This window comes from Macrobrachium rosenbergii, chromosome 43, assembly GCF_040412425.1.
Source record: "Macrobrachium rosenbergii isolate ZJJX-2024 chromosome 43, ASM4041242v1, whole genome shotgun sequence".
NCBI lineage: Eukaryota > Metazoa > Arthropoda > Malacostraca > Decapoda > Palaemonidae > Macrobrachium > Macrobrachium rosenbergii.
Window position 1 is genome coordinate 27,226,745 of NC_089783.1, and position 14,107 is coordinate 27,240,851.

Consider the following 14,107-nt stretch of genomic DNA (forward strand, 5'->3'; position numbering starts at 1 on the left):
GAGTCCTTGTTTAGCTGCTCGGCCAATCAGGAAAGCAGTGGCCTAACTTTTTGCTAAAACAGTTTTTCAAGGACACGAAAGGGAACCGTTATACATCCTTTCATGATGACTTTGAATTAGTGCGGTGTTTTCATTTTTCTAGAAACGTAAGTTTTTACATTGTGTAATTCCAACAATGAGTATTATTAGTTGTACGTTTTTTTCCATCTGGAGTATATAGGGTATGAAAGTATTTTATATTCAATATGAAGTGAAGTTTCTAGTCTAATTCTTGTCGAAGGAAACAGGCCTGAATCAGACCTTGGTACAATTTGCCCCTGGTTATGAAATTAAATTAACGTATCTGCTCAGCCATACGGAATTTTGTTGACGGTTGTAAATGTAAGTTTACTAGTTAGCTGCAGAAGTAAACTAATGTCAGACGTGTAAACAGCTAAATGGTGTCCATTGGTAGAAGCAATATCGAGGTTTTTTAGTAGATAACCAAAATGATTTTCTCTTACAAAATTCTGTGCAATTAAATTGTGTTCTGAGTAAGATATGAAACCTGATTTTTAGTGTTTCTTCGGATTTCACAGGGACTGGTCTGCAGCTTTGTTTCAGGGGGAAATGTGGAACCTACTTTGTAAATAAACGGTCTTTGTCATGCAGCTTCAATTTTTTTTTTTCTTTACCGTCACAATTTTTACTTTGTAACAACTACCTCAACCCCGTCATGCATTCATCAGGTTACCTCGGCACCCCTATTATTTTTTGTTCCCGATCTTTGAAGTAGCAACTTTAATGAAGGTTAAAGAGTTGATTTTCTTCACAATTTTTGTAGGGAGGGGGATGGTAGGCTACTGGTTAGTGCTGATAGTTAAAGAAATTATTAGTTCGTAATTCTCTAGGTTATATGTACACGAAAGTTTTTGAAATAAAGACTTGAATTAGATAAATCTGAGATCATGCTGAATTCATGTAAGATACTAAAAAAAAATATAGGATTGATATGTATTCGAAGAAAGACAGGACCAGAATCTAACCGGCAATGCTACTGGTAACAAACTCGTTCTGGTATCTAAACTGCAGCCCATTTAAAGGCTAGGAGCACATTTTAAAGTAAAATAAGGTCGTATTACTGTTCAAGGTAATATGGCAATATACAACTTGTCTCAATACTTCTTTTCAAAAGAGTACCCTACAATATTTAGGACCCTGTTTTCTCTTCATGGCGATTTTTAACGTACTGTAGCAATGTAAAATGGACGGCAGCTCTCGCAGCTTCGTAGGAGAACCACCTTGTTAGATTTTTCTATAGGCCATCCTAAATTTGATCGGGTCGTAGTCATTTTTTTTTTATTGTATAATTTACAGCATAATTGAAGTAAAGAAGATATCCAAGCCATCAGCAATTCCAGTATGAAAACTTTGCGAGTTTTAGTATTTTTAGAATCGATCTTCCCTGAGATGAAAAGTTACCGTTACGACGAAGGCAGTGGTTGCCTACACGTATGGATAGTGAAAGGGATCTTGCAGACTGATGGAAGCGTAAAACCAGCTTAATCTATTAAAGAAAACTACGAAAGGAGTTTAGAAGTTCTTGCTTGTTATTGCAAATGAAAAGAACTAGTTAACTGCAGGTGTAAACACAGTAGCTGACTCCTTTAAAGAGGAAAACCAGCAAGGCATCATATATTCTGAAGCGTGGCGGCAGAATTACGAACCAAGCCATAACTGGCGGAAGGAAATGTTGAAAACTGACCGTTTGTGTTGCTCAGCTTACTGAAAAAAAATTAACTTTAAAAAGTCATTAGTTGTAACAGATATCCTAATGGAGAATAACATACTTTTTATGAAAATGTACAGTATTGGGTTGAAAAATTCAGTCCCTCTGCCAAAACATGCCCATCCCTTTTATGCATTACCAGATGAAAGTTTAAGGTCTCTAGTAAACGCCATACGTTTGAATCAAAATGTGTCGTTACTCTATATTGAAAGTGGTTTTTAAATACTGATAGTGTTATCGAGAAATAGTATAAATGGAATTCTAGACTGTTCTCGGAAAACAAAGAAAATTAGTTTTCGTAAAATCTTAATGTTACCGATCATGCGTTACTCTTTAAACTATTTACAGCAGTGTCTCCGTTAAAAGCTGAGGTCCAAGAATAATGTTATATGGTCGTTATTCGTATTCGAATGTGATGACTCTTATTTAATTTTTTATAAATACCTGCAACAGATGCCTAAAAGCAAATTTGTGCTATACAACACACTATAGATATATTTACCGACATTTTGGATTTGTCAAGGACGACGACTACAAAGTTACTAAGGTCACTAGTCACTAGTCTTGTACCTTTCCAGACTGTTAAATAATAAGAGTACAATAGCCAATTTTTCCCAAAGCATGGCCACCCATGCCGTATATGATAAAGAAAAATTAAATGAATATCATTATTCTAGATGTCTACGTTTCTCTGAAACGATTTTCCTGTACAGCAGGGTGCTAGAGAACGTCAGTTTTATTAATGCAATTAACTGTAAAAAAAAAAAAAAAGTAATGTGGATGGCATTTCACTGAGAGTTAGTTCAGTATCAAAAACATGGTTTTCGTTTCTTCTGACAAATCTGAATGTCCACTTGTGATGAAAATTTTTTTCGTGAGTGGCCAGAGTCCAGGCCATTTCTTCCCTTTCACATTACCATGCTTATGTTCCACCTCTAGCAAGGGCTTGTGACATAAGGCCGACCCAATGCAAACTAGTCACTTTGTAATAAACTCACAGGCAGTAATGCACACACACTCGCACACGCAAACACTCACGCGCCCACACACCCATACACATACAGGAAGGGGAGAGAGAGAGAGAGAGAGAGAGAGAGAGAGAGAGAGAGAGAGAGAGAGAGAGAGAGAGAGAATATTTTACTGCCGTACGTGACGTGAGTGGTTTGTCTATGTCGACTAGCTTTTAACATTTTTCCAAAAATAATCATTATTTAAAATCTTGAAAAGCAACATACATTTTTTTTTTATTACGTCTGTCTTTTCTGTAGGTATTTTTCATTTTCTCGTTCCACCCCCAACACCCCGCCACCCCGGCAAGTGGCTCTCTCTAGACCTTTGAGTTTTTACGTTGCCAAGAGATGTCACTGTCAGGTGAGTGTTGTGTTCTTTCAGGTAGTCAGCAGCTGCCCCTTTTTCCCTTGCTTTGATGGGAATGTCGTGGACGTCTGTGATTGGTATAGAATTCAGAACTATATACCTTTTGCATACCAGACACGAGAGGCGAGTTTGAGTCGGGTGGTTTGTTGCCTCAGTCGTTTCTCAACTGGTAATTAAGGTTTTGGTTTTGTGGTAGAAAGGTGAGTTCTTGATTTCACTTTAGAAACAACGTCATAATTCCATGCTGGATAGAGAGATTTTGTAAGTCTGAAATTTTTATCAGGTGTGTAATGCTTTTCAGACGTCTGTTACTGCATGTTAAATTTTGTGTTCCTTGAACTCACAATGGGGACCTTATGGGTAGAACACTTATCCCTGAATTTAGTGAAAGGAATATGCAGGCTAATACGTGCTTGCGGAAGAAATGTATCATTGTGTTGGTTAACTGAGGCTTCACTATGTTCACAGATACAATATCGATTTTGGGCTTTTCATAGCGTCTTTCTAATCTAGAATTATGATAATTCTTATAAATGTTATGCTACGTACTTGGAATGCTTATGAATATTTACTACACAGTTATTAGTTATTTCACTGCTTATGAGGTCTATTTGCGTCCTCATCATTTAGAGCCTAACATTTTCATAGGACATTTTTCGTAAAGTCTGTTTTCAATTAATCGTGCATGTGATCCTTGATAGCCCTTGCATTGGGCACTTAATGTGTGTGTAGTTTGACATAGTGTCCAGTGACATTTGACTCGGATGTTGAGAAATGTATTAATTTACCGAGGTAGGTAATATATATTGTATTCTTGGATTATTTGGGAAGAATTTTTAGCCATGAGGTTCTTGCTAAAGGAGACTGCATTTAATCTGTTCAGTGCTTAAGCTCACAATATAGTTTAGCTCAAGGCTTTTAGGATGTGCTTAAGCCCCTCTTATGAGAAACTAATATTATATTTCTTAGTTTTTGCCCAACAAAATAAAATTTACATTCGACTGGTTGTCCACGAAGTTTGCGGGTGTGCGCGTGTGCATGGGGCCACGTACGCATTCGAGCTTGTTTAAATGTGAGGTACGGTTATACAGGACGCAGGATAACTTTGGATCTGCCATCGGACACCATGAAGAAATAATGGTAAAAACAATTTTTGTCCCTGATCTTAACGGTATAAAGCGTTCAGTTCTTTACGGACTGAATGTGAAATTTAAGTTTTGCGGTTACGGACCAATTAGACAACATCGCAGTTCGGTCTAGCGTCTTTAGGATAAAGCACCTGCTAATATAAGTCAGCGAAGATAGCGCATTAGTAGTTGAGTTTGGAATAGTTTGCCGTCGCTAGAATTGCCTGCAGTATCAGAGTGATTTTTATTATCGTGAGTGACTCACTTGTGTGTAGTAAGTTGCCCCCTGAATTCTTGTAATACGAACGAAACTTCGCGTAACTTTGTGGCAATTTTCATGCAGGTAAACAAACTTTATTTTTATGACGATTTTAGGTGGTTCTTGAACTTAAAAATATATTCCTTAGGTTAAATGCACTTAAAGCGGTTTCAGATAATGGTCATTAAATGAATAGCTGAGCCTAATGTTAGATGCATGTTAGACATCTAGATTAAAAGATAGATCCTTGCAAAGAACAACAAGATCAGCTCATTATGTAAGAGTGCTCCTAATTGGAAATGCTGTTTATGATAATCTAATCTGAGCATTAAAACCACATCCAATGTCAAGTCTGGAAATATTTTGAAAAGAAACCTACGGCCTATCCATATTTATTTTAAAATGTTACTTCATGCTATATGTCCTCTTTACAAGTGTACCCTCCTAAATGTGAGACCCCGTTTTCTCTATTTCGGTAGTTTTCTTGACTTATTTTTGACTGCCACACTCTCCAAGAAAACTTTAGCACTGTCAGTTTTTCCTAAAAAATGGTTAAAAGTCCGTATAAACAAATATTATGGAAAGAGTAAAGCTTCAAGGAATTCTGGACTGAAGCAGGTAATTTTTCAGTTCTTAACTTTAGTCATTTATAGCTTATATAATTAAAGAACTGCACTTCCAAAAGGAAGGGGAAATGGGGGCTTGGTTTGGCAAGGGCTGTAATCATAACGACCTCCTGAAACAAGGAAAATGTACCTACGGCATTGAAGCATTCACATTGACAATATATGCAATGTTTTTTACCGGTGCCCTTTGATCCGAATGATAGTTTGGACGCAAGTAAACCCAAACGGGCACTAGGAATTTTGTTTAATATGTGTAATTGCAGCTTTCTATGCACTGAGTCGCAAGAGCGATAAATAAGATCATCTGGCAATTAAACTAATTCTGGAATTGTCCCTCAGAGACTGATGGTAAACAAACCTCCCACCTTCTCAATTTTAACCTCTTTAGCTGTAAGGATGGTAGAGCTTATTGACGTTAGCGTGGTTCGGAAGTGGTTTAGGGTTTATTATACGGTAATTTGGCGAAGGCACCAGTCTCCCGTTGAGATACTACCACTGCAGAGATTAAGGACCTTTCTTAGGCTGGCCGGTACTGCAGATATCTGGTCATGGGCTTTTTTCTATGCCTACCAGGGGTGTGCAACCTTTTCAAATGAAGGGTCTTTAGCCAAGAATCTCAAGTTATGGAGGGCCGCACATCGGGGTGTTAGAAAGACGGCCTCAGTAAAAAAAAAACTGCGTAGTCTTATATTTCTAACTCATGAAAATATTCTGTAGTTACAAAAAGACTTCATAGGACATGTGAATGTAATATATAATGCAAAAGAAAAAAAAATCCTATGACCTAAGTCAAGCAAATTATCTTAAGAACTAAGATTCTTAACATTCCCATCCTAAACACAATACTCTTGATTTCTCACCCAGCTAAACATCTGTATTATACATGGATATTTCCCGGGGCTTATCTATTGTTAGATATGACTGTAATACGCACATAGAGATAACTGTGTACTTGAACTGATAGGAATATCCTAACCTTCTTTATACAACCAAATGAAAACCTAATGGCTGACTTTGCATTTGTTGGATCGAAATTTATTTCCAACCAGGTACATTTTTGAAAAGAGCTGTTCACACACATTGTGCTACCAAACACTGCCATCACCTTTCCTTGCATACCAGATAGTTTGGGATATTCTGTGTTTGATAAATGTTTATTACGTATACTGAGCTATCACCATACTTATTTCTTAGTTCATTATTACATTGCAGTTCAATTATTTCCATTTGCATGTCCTCTGGAATAGTTTCCGCATCCACAGAAAATGGGGAAGCAAACAGTTCAATAGCTAGTGAGTGTTTTCTAAGGTCATGGAATCTCAACTGAAAATTCTTCTTGTAAGGCTACCAACCTGTCACCATATTTCAGACACGTATTATTCCTGACGGGTGAAGGTTACAGCACGTCTACTCGCCTCTCTCTCTCTCTCTCTCTCTCTCTCTCTCTCTCTCTCTCTCTCTCTCTCTCTCTCTCTGTGTGTGTGTGTGTGTGTGTGTGTGTGTGTGTGTGTGTGTGTGTGTGTGTGTGTGTGTGTGTGTGTGTGTGTCGACGAAACGACATTTAAGGAATTTAAATAATTAGGCCGCACTGTGCGATATTTATTTTTGAAGGATCGGGCCGCACTAAAGTGTCTTGAGGACGGCATGCGGCCCAACAGGTTGCACAGGCTTGGCTGCAGGTTGCACAAACCTGGCCGCAGGCTGCACAGGCCTGGCCTACACCATCTCAGGATAGTCTGGCATAATTAATTCTTGTTTTTAATTGTTAACACACGCTTGCCAACACCGAACGTCCTACACTTCTTACCCTTAGCGTTCTGTCCCTTCTTGTTGTACAGAAGACTCGGTAGCCTGGTAGGTATCTCTTCGAGGATGTGGTTACGCTGAACCTCAACCTTGGACGGTGCCATAGACTTTGTACCCGAGTCTTCCACTGTCACGGATTGGAGATATCTTGCTTGGGGTACACTCAAGAACACTTTTCTGTCTGTTCCCTCTTCCTCTTGTTTTTCAACGGTGTGCAGGGCAGGCTAAGTAGAAGGGCCGAGGATGCCGGGTGGTTTAGTAAGGAATTGCCTTATCCTATTTTTTTTTTTTATCTTGGCTCATGAATTCATTTTCAAAACAATCACAACTGTCCTTCCTTCAGTGTCTGGCAAATCTGGAGATGTTTATCATTGCAGCGTGTGCTGGCTCCTCCCAGTTGACCAGTTTAATTCCACTGAAAATTTTGTCTTATGTGCATACACTTTTCAATATTGATTTTACATGTATATATTGTTCCTGTTATTGTCTTTAAGTTTGCCAATATTAATTTTTGTTTTGTTTTACGTTATTGCATCCTTCTGGTGATACTTAACGAAAATATCGTATTTTATGAAGCAATGTCTGTGGATTATAGAATAAGAATAAAAAGGACTTTGATGTAGCTGCTGTCGATTTTGATATCCTTTTGTTCTAAAACTCCTGTGTCTGATTTGTGATATATTTCAGAACTGTTGATAACAGGGTTTAAGAAGCAAATTTTACGGTAATGCCATTCCTAAGCCCCATGGAATGGCGCTGTATATTAGAGAGGGGTTGTCTGCATCTCATAGGCCACTGTACGAGTGTGGATGTCATGAAATACAGGAGGTTAAAGGCTGTAGAAGACTAATAAATCTGGGTTTTGCGATGGTTCTATTTATGGCTGCTTGCTTACCATAATGACAGCAGTTCAGGAAGCTGATTCTAAGTTTTGTTTAATTTTCATTGGTGTTACAATGTTCATCATACTAAATGGCTGAGCTCATCACTACCACAGATAATCAGCAATTAACAAATTAACTTACACACCAATCTGTCAACTGACTTGACCTGGTATTCAGATGCTACAGGGCTTGTATCTCCACAACAATCAGGGAACTGTCTTGTCTTGGTATTCACAGGTTTAACAGGGATTGAATCTTGTGGAGTAAGTTCACCACTGGGTTCGTCTGATCATGGTCTGATTGAAGTTAATGTGGAGATGGATCAATTTGTTCCTGATGTTAGATTTTCAAGACGGGTGTACTTGAAATCCCAGTCCATCTGAGATGGTATTCACTATGATGTTATTGAGCTCAGGGGGAACAGTAATTATGCAAGTCTGAATGCTAAAATCCTCAAGCTTCGTCTTAAAGATATGGAGGGGTTTAAAGCTACGTGAAAAAAAACTTATTTATGGAAGAACAATCGATTTTTTTGTGGAATAATTTCACTGGGCTCAGAAGTAAAGCTAAGGTAGTTTGAGAGATCTTAGAGAGCTTATACCGAGTTTGTGAAAGTGATATTGCTCTCCAGTGGCGTTAAGTGGCGGTCTACCCTTAAGTCATCTTTTGGAGTTGATTCTAGCATGTCTCCCCTTGTACTAGCTGATGGAACTACTGTTTGTGGCCTAAAAAGCAAGAACGACTTTTGGCTCAAGCCTTAGTGAGCAAACAGTGTGATGAGTCATAGGTGTTGCCTCAGCCATGGTTGTCAGATCCTAACTTGTGTTCAATGGCCTTCAGATCTAGAGAAGTCAAAACTTTGCTTCTTAGGCTTGACAGTTACAGCAGTATAAAACGTAATGGGATCTTTCTAATTTTTTTTAAAAAGGCTGTCGATTCATTTCTCCTAAGATTAATACTATTTTCAGAAAGTCGAACTTGCAAGTTTTCCTACTATAATGTTTGCTGGAAGGTTTTTGAGAAAATGCTCTCTAAGCATCTTTGTATGTTCTTGAAGGTAATAACTCGCTGCCAGCATTACTATGTGGGTTTCGTAAAGGCCTTGGTACTTGTGATATATTTTGGTCAAAATCCACTATCTTGTAGAGGGCTCTTAATGAGGGTGCAGGGGCATGCACGGTACATTTAGATTTTAGGGCAGCGCTTGACTGTATGAATCGTAAAGTGCTTATCTACCAGCTAAGATTATTGGGAATTGGTGGATCTTTTATTGATACACTAATTGAACTTTTAATAAGCAGAACTCAAAAGGTCTGCGTTGATGGCCCGTTTAGTAGCGTAAGTAATGTCACACCAGGTACTCCTCAAGGTAGTGTTCTTGGACCTTTGACATTTATTATCCATAATAGTTACATGTGGCAAGGTGTTGAGAACAAATTGATTGATTGCATAAGCTTAACTCTTTAACTCAAGTATGATAACCATTTCATCATATTTTTGTCTTTGCACCCGATTTGCATTTAAATGCTACTGTATTAAATGTCAATTACTCTTAAGATATTAGGTGTAACTTTTAAGAAAGCGACTGTTGAGAAGCATACATGTAATATTGCTTCCTCTGTTTCTCATAAAGTTTGTATCTTGCAGAAATGTTTCCGAATGTTTCGTGGTGAAGCTATTATGTCAATGTTTAACTCTCTTCCTCGTTCGTAGTAGCCTACTGTTCTCCTCTGTGGTCTTTGGGTGCTGACTCTAATCTTAAACTCCTGGATAGATATGTACTTAGTCAAGTTTATTTTGCCGACTCCTAATGTTGATTTGTGGCATAGACGTAAAATGAGCTCATTGTGTTCGTTGCATAAAATGTACAACTACAACAATTCTCTGCGTTCTTCTTTACCTGACCTAGTTGCTTTTGCTTGCACCACTTGGCGGCTTACTTTTGTTTAATTAATCCTCAGGTTGAAATTAATTATAATATCCATAATACTCCATCAAGTGGGTCATGGACAATTAGCATAGACAAAATTACGCTGCTTATGAGGGCAATGAATAGCTAGTTTTTGTGTGATGTCAAAACAATGGTTTAACTATGATTTGAAAATGAATTTGTATCAAGTTTTAAAGTATGAATAGTAAGGTTCAAATCTGGGGTAAATAGTTTAAATGCTTGAGCTTAACCTGTTGCAATATAATTAACTATCATTAAAAAGATGTGGTTAAGGTTCAAGGGTAGCAAATTCTACGAAAATGTTTGTCCTACAAGAAGTATTTGGGATATAAAAGTTCTCACTAGAAAGCTGCTGAAATATCCACTGGTATACAGGAGGGTGCAGATTTCTTAGTGGAATTTGTAGTGTAGATGTATGTATAAAATTGAGTATCATGCTTATGTTTTTTAATTTTGTAGAATAATTGTCAGGTTTCAGTTCAAATTGGCTTATATCAATTAAGCATTTTACAGCAACAATTTTCTGCAGAAAATGTTACTATACTATCTAGTACGGAAAAAATCTGCCATCAAAATAGGTATATAAGAATCAGCGATAACTGGAATATTTTATTTCTAAGACTTACTGAAAACTAACTGAGCTGCCTTAATGTTAGTTTAACATATGAAGTAATTTTAGAGAAACTTGTCAGAATTTGGAAAATTCTTACCCTGCTTTCTTTCCTACAGGCAGAATTGTGCAAATCAGTTACGCCCATTTCGTCACCTGGTAAAATTTACCAGATTAGAGAACTGAAGACCTCTTGACGGTAAGTGCATAGCACCAAATCAAGAAAAAGAAATGCTAGAAAAAATTCCGTTGATCTGAATATATTTGTGTACCTTTAACTTGAATAATAAGATATAGTAGAACTGGAGAGTAGACTATATTTCGAAAACCAGGGAATGTCTTTTAAAATGTAGTTTAGAAGTAGCTTTAAGGCTCCGTTTGGGCTGTAGACTGATGAAGGTAGTGTTAGCAGCGTATGAATGTTTATGCATACGACAGACGTTTTGCAACATAGTGGTTCTCTGTAGTAATTTTTTCTTTTACCAACATGAGATGTAAATGTCTTGTATACGAACCAGATCTCTTCAGATGAAATTTTAAGGGTTCAGAGACTACATTTATGGGTATTGAACAATGGAATATTCATTACTGTTGTGATTCACACTCGAAATTTACCAGATTCTGGATGTTCATCTGCCAGGGGAAATTTTTAGGTGAAGTTTTTGAGAGTATTAAATTGCTCTGAATATAAATTTGTCATACAAGGGTCAAGGGTTCTGTTTTAAAAGTCTTTGTGATCAGAGAGGATGAACAATACCTTAAATAATACAAATGGCACCAGTGGCTGAGGATGTTGGAGAAAAATTTCTGTGGAATCAAAATGTGATAAGGTTCTTGGGATTTTTTTTTTTTTTTTTGTGAAATTCGATAGGTTTGTAGTAGTTTTGATTTTTTCTAAAAGATTGATTGTCTGAATTGAACTTAAAAGAAAGATGTTTTGCAGGATGTCTGCAGGTTGACATCAAGTATAATTAAGTTGACTCAGAAATCTGGAACTTCACAAAAGCAAAGGAGTCTTCAGTAACATCCCCGTAATTTGTCCCAAAGCTAAAAAACTTTCAGAAGAGATATCGGGCTTTGTTGTTAAGTAAGTACAAATTTTGATTAATCTCTTGGCCGTTTTGTTCTGTAGTTTAATTAGAACTGAAATTGGGGAAAACTGTGCAAGGTGTTTCTGTACGAATGTAAAAGTGAACAACTGAAACCGTAAAGAAGCCTTAGTGGTGGGACGGGGTATACTATAAGTCTGCTACTTACGTGACTTATAAATGTTAACATTTATTCTGAGACTGAATTTTTAATATTTTAAATGTTAAACATTTTAGTTAAATTTTTGTCAGGCACTAAGCTTTCTGGGTGTAATGGGAACTTTGATTTGCGTTTGTGTAGTACATTTATATGAGCGAATCTAATGTAAGTGGACTCGTTACTCATCGTAATTTAATAGTTCTAGACATGACATCTGTAAAATTCCGTTTTGAAAATATCAGTTTTTGGACAACTTCCAAACTAAAATTATAATTTTTTATAGATTAGTACCAATGCTTAATTCTCTTTGTGATAATTTACATGTTAAAAATGAAACGAAACATTAAAAAACATTTAAGTGTACACCATTGTGCATAACTCGACCTTTAAAACAGGGTTGATTCATGAGCTAAATATGAGAAATTTAAGAACACTTAGGATATTTCTTCATTGCTTTCAATTCAGTCGGTCTTGGAATAAAGGTGCATTTGAAATTATATCCTATAAAGGAAAACAATCTGTACAGCTGCGAAGTAATGTGAATGCCACGTACAGAATATGAGAACTGCTAATCATTGCCAGATTCAGTTAAGTATTTTAATATTTAAGTGAATTTACAAAATAACTAAGCTTCTGCCGAAACAGTGAATTCAGCAACCCATAGAAAGTTGATACTTTTTTTTTTTTTAAAGCAGTTTTGAGTTCTGGTTTATATTAACTTTCTTACTAATTGCAGCAAAACTAATTTGTGAGGTCGATAGCTGTACAGCCTGAGGGGCACTGAAAATTTAAGAAGTTTTAAAATATCAGTCTTCCAGAGATGGTGGTTTTTTAGTAAGTAATTAAATCTCAAACCTGTATACTCAGATTACTTCACTTGTTAGAGACCTAATCCTGCCTAGCATCACTAGAAATAGTTGGATCTTTTCGCCGAGAGGCGCAATAATATTTTAAGCATTTTTGACGAATGACCCCGAGGCAGTTTTGAGAGGCTTAAACATAAGCTGGTGTAACTATGACAGACTTTAGGTAAAGTTCTGCCAATTGCCATAGTATACTTTCTTGTCTTTTAAAATGTTTTGCACATATGCTACAGTTATCGAAAGATTTTCGATGGTGGAGCTACAGCATCTAATCAGTAAAGGCTAGTTCGTACATGGTTTCATAAATCTCAGAGCTTAGAGGTCTATAATATACTGTAGTATTTTAATTAGTGCAGAAGCTTTATACTATTATAATTTTAAAAGCATCCATGCTTCTAAGTATATTAATTTCAGGGTCCCGTGAAGTGCATCTCCCCTCAAGGACTGCCAACTGAAAAGGACCAGCGTAACCACGTTACATTGAAGAAAGACCCATATTTCCGTACCTTGTTCAAGCTTTCGAGACCTGGGATTTCGTTTGAATTAACGACTGCTGGGCTGCATTTATGCTTTTAACAACGTTCATATCGACGACGAACATAAAATTTGCAGATACACTTTGATTTAAATGTTTAGGTAATCAAATTTCAGTTTATTGTAAAGATGAAAATTTTTAAAAACAAATGTTAATAGTTGGTCAAAATATCGAGTTTTTGACATTTTCATAATTCAGCTGTCTCCTAGGTTATTATTTTGCCAAGCTGAAAGTGATGAACACAGATAATCAATATTATAATCCATGAATGATGATTTGATCCTGTGCTGATAAAAAACACTTTGTCAGTTCAAAGTAGAAGTTTTCCCTGTACATTTGCAAATGAGTATATGTAACACCAAATTTTTTCTTGGAATTTAATTCCCCGACTATTGCTTGAAAGTTCAGCAAATGTGTATTTTTTAGCTAAAATTTCGGTCATGCACGAGGGGGAAAGTAGTTATGTTCATTCATATGAATGCAAGTATCGTTTAAATTCTCTGCATCAGTCTTGACTTCATTCAGGGATGTGTTTACAAATGTTTCGATGCAGCTAAGACGAGCAGTTTTATGTGGCAATATTGTTTTCAGCGGATTTAACTAATTTTTACGAATAATTTTTATAAGCAATAATTTTCTCTTTGTCGTCTTGCAAGTTGCCTGTTAAGTTGACCAGATTTCAGTGAAAGATGGTGATTGCTTTTGTGAATATTCTCTCTCGGTGAAAGTAAAAGTTTAATAATAATAATACATTCTTTGTCAAGTGCTTTGCTCGGTGTTCGTTGTATTTTTGTACACAACTAATTAAACTTACGGGTTGGCTGACTCGAATGATTTTCTGGAACTTTGCTGTGGTGATTCATTTTCTAATTCAGAATCTAGCTACCTTTAGATTTTCGCAGTAATGAGTTTAGGAGTTGTTGTAGGTACATAGCCTTTGCAGTGGTACAAGGCTTTTAGTTGGTATCTTCTTCAGCGAGTTTCAGGTTTTTGCAGAAAAGCATTTTGGTTGAAATTTCATAGAAATGAAAAAAAAAAGACTTTACGAAGGTT

The 14,107-nt window shown here is 36.6% G+C and overlaps 1 long non-coding RNA gene across 2 annotated transcripts in view; it reads left to right on the plus strand.

Annotated features, from left to right (window-relative positions):
• LOC136828683 (uncharacterized) overlaps nucleotides 1-14,107 on the plus strand; it is a 15,834-nt gene continuing 1,727 nt past the window's right edge. Inside the window, exons 1-5 of one of the 2 annotated variants that reach the window (XR_010850178.1) lie at nucleotides 1-146; nucleotides 10,528-10,607; nucleotides 11,352-11,495; nucleotides 12,393-12,490; nucleotides 12,934-13,155. This is a non-coding gene — a long non-coding RNA (uncharacterized lncRNA). The remainder of the gene's footprint in view (nucleotides 147-10,527; nucleotides 10,608-11,351; nucleotides 11,496-12,392; nucleotides 12,491-12,933; nucleotides 13,156-14,107) is intronic. The other variant, XR_010850179.1, reaches the window with a different exon arrangement.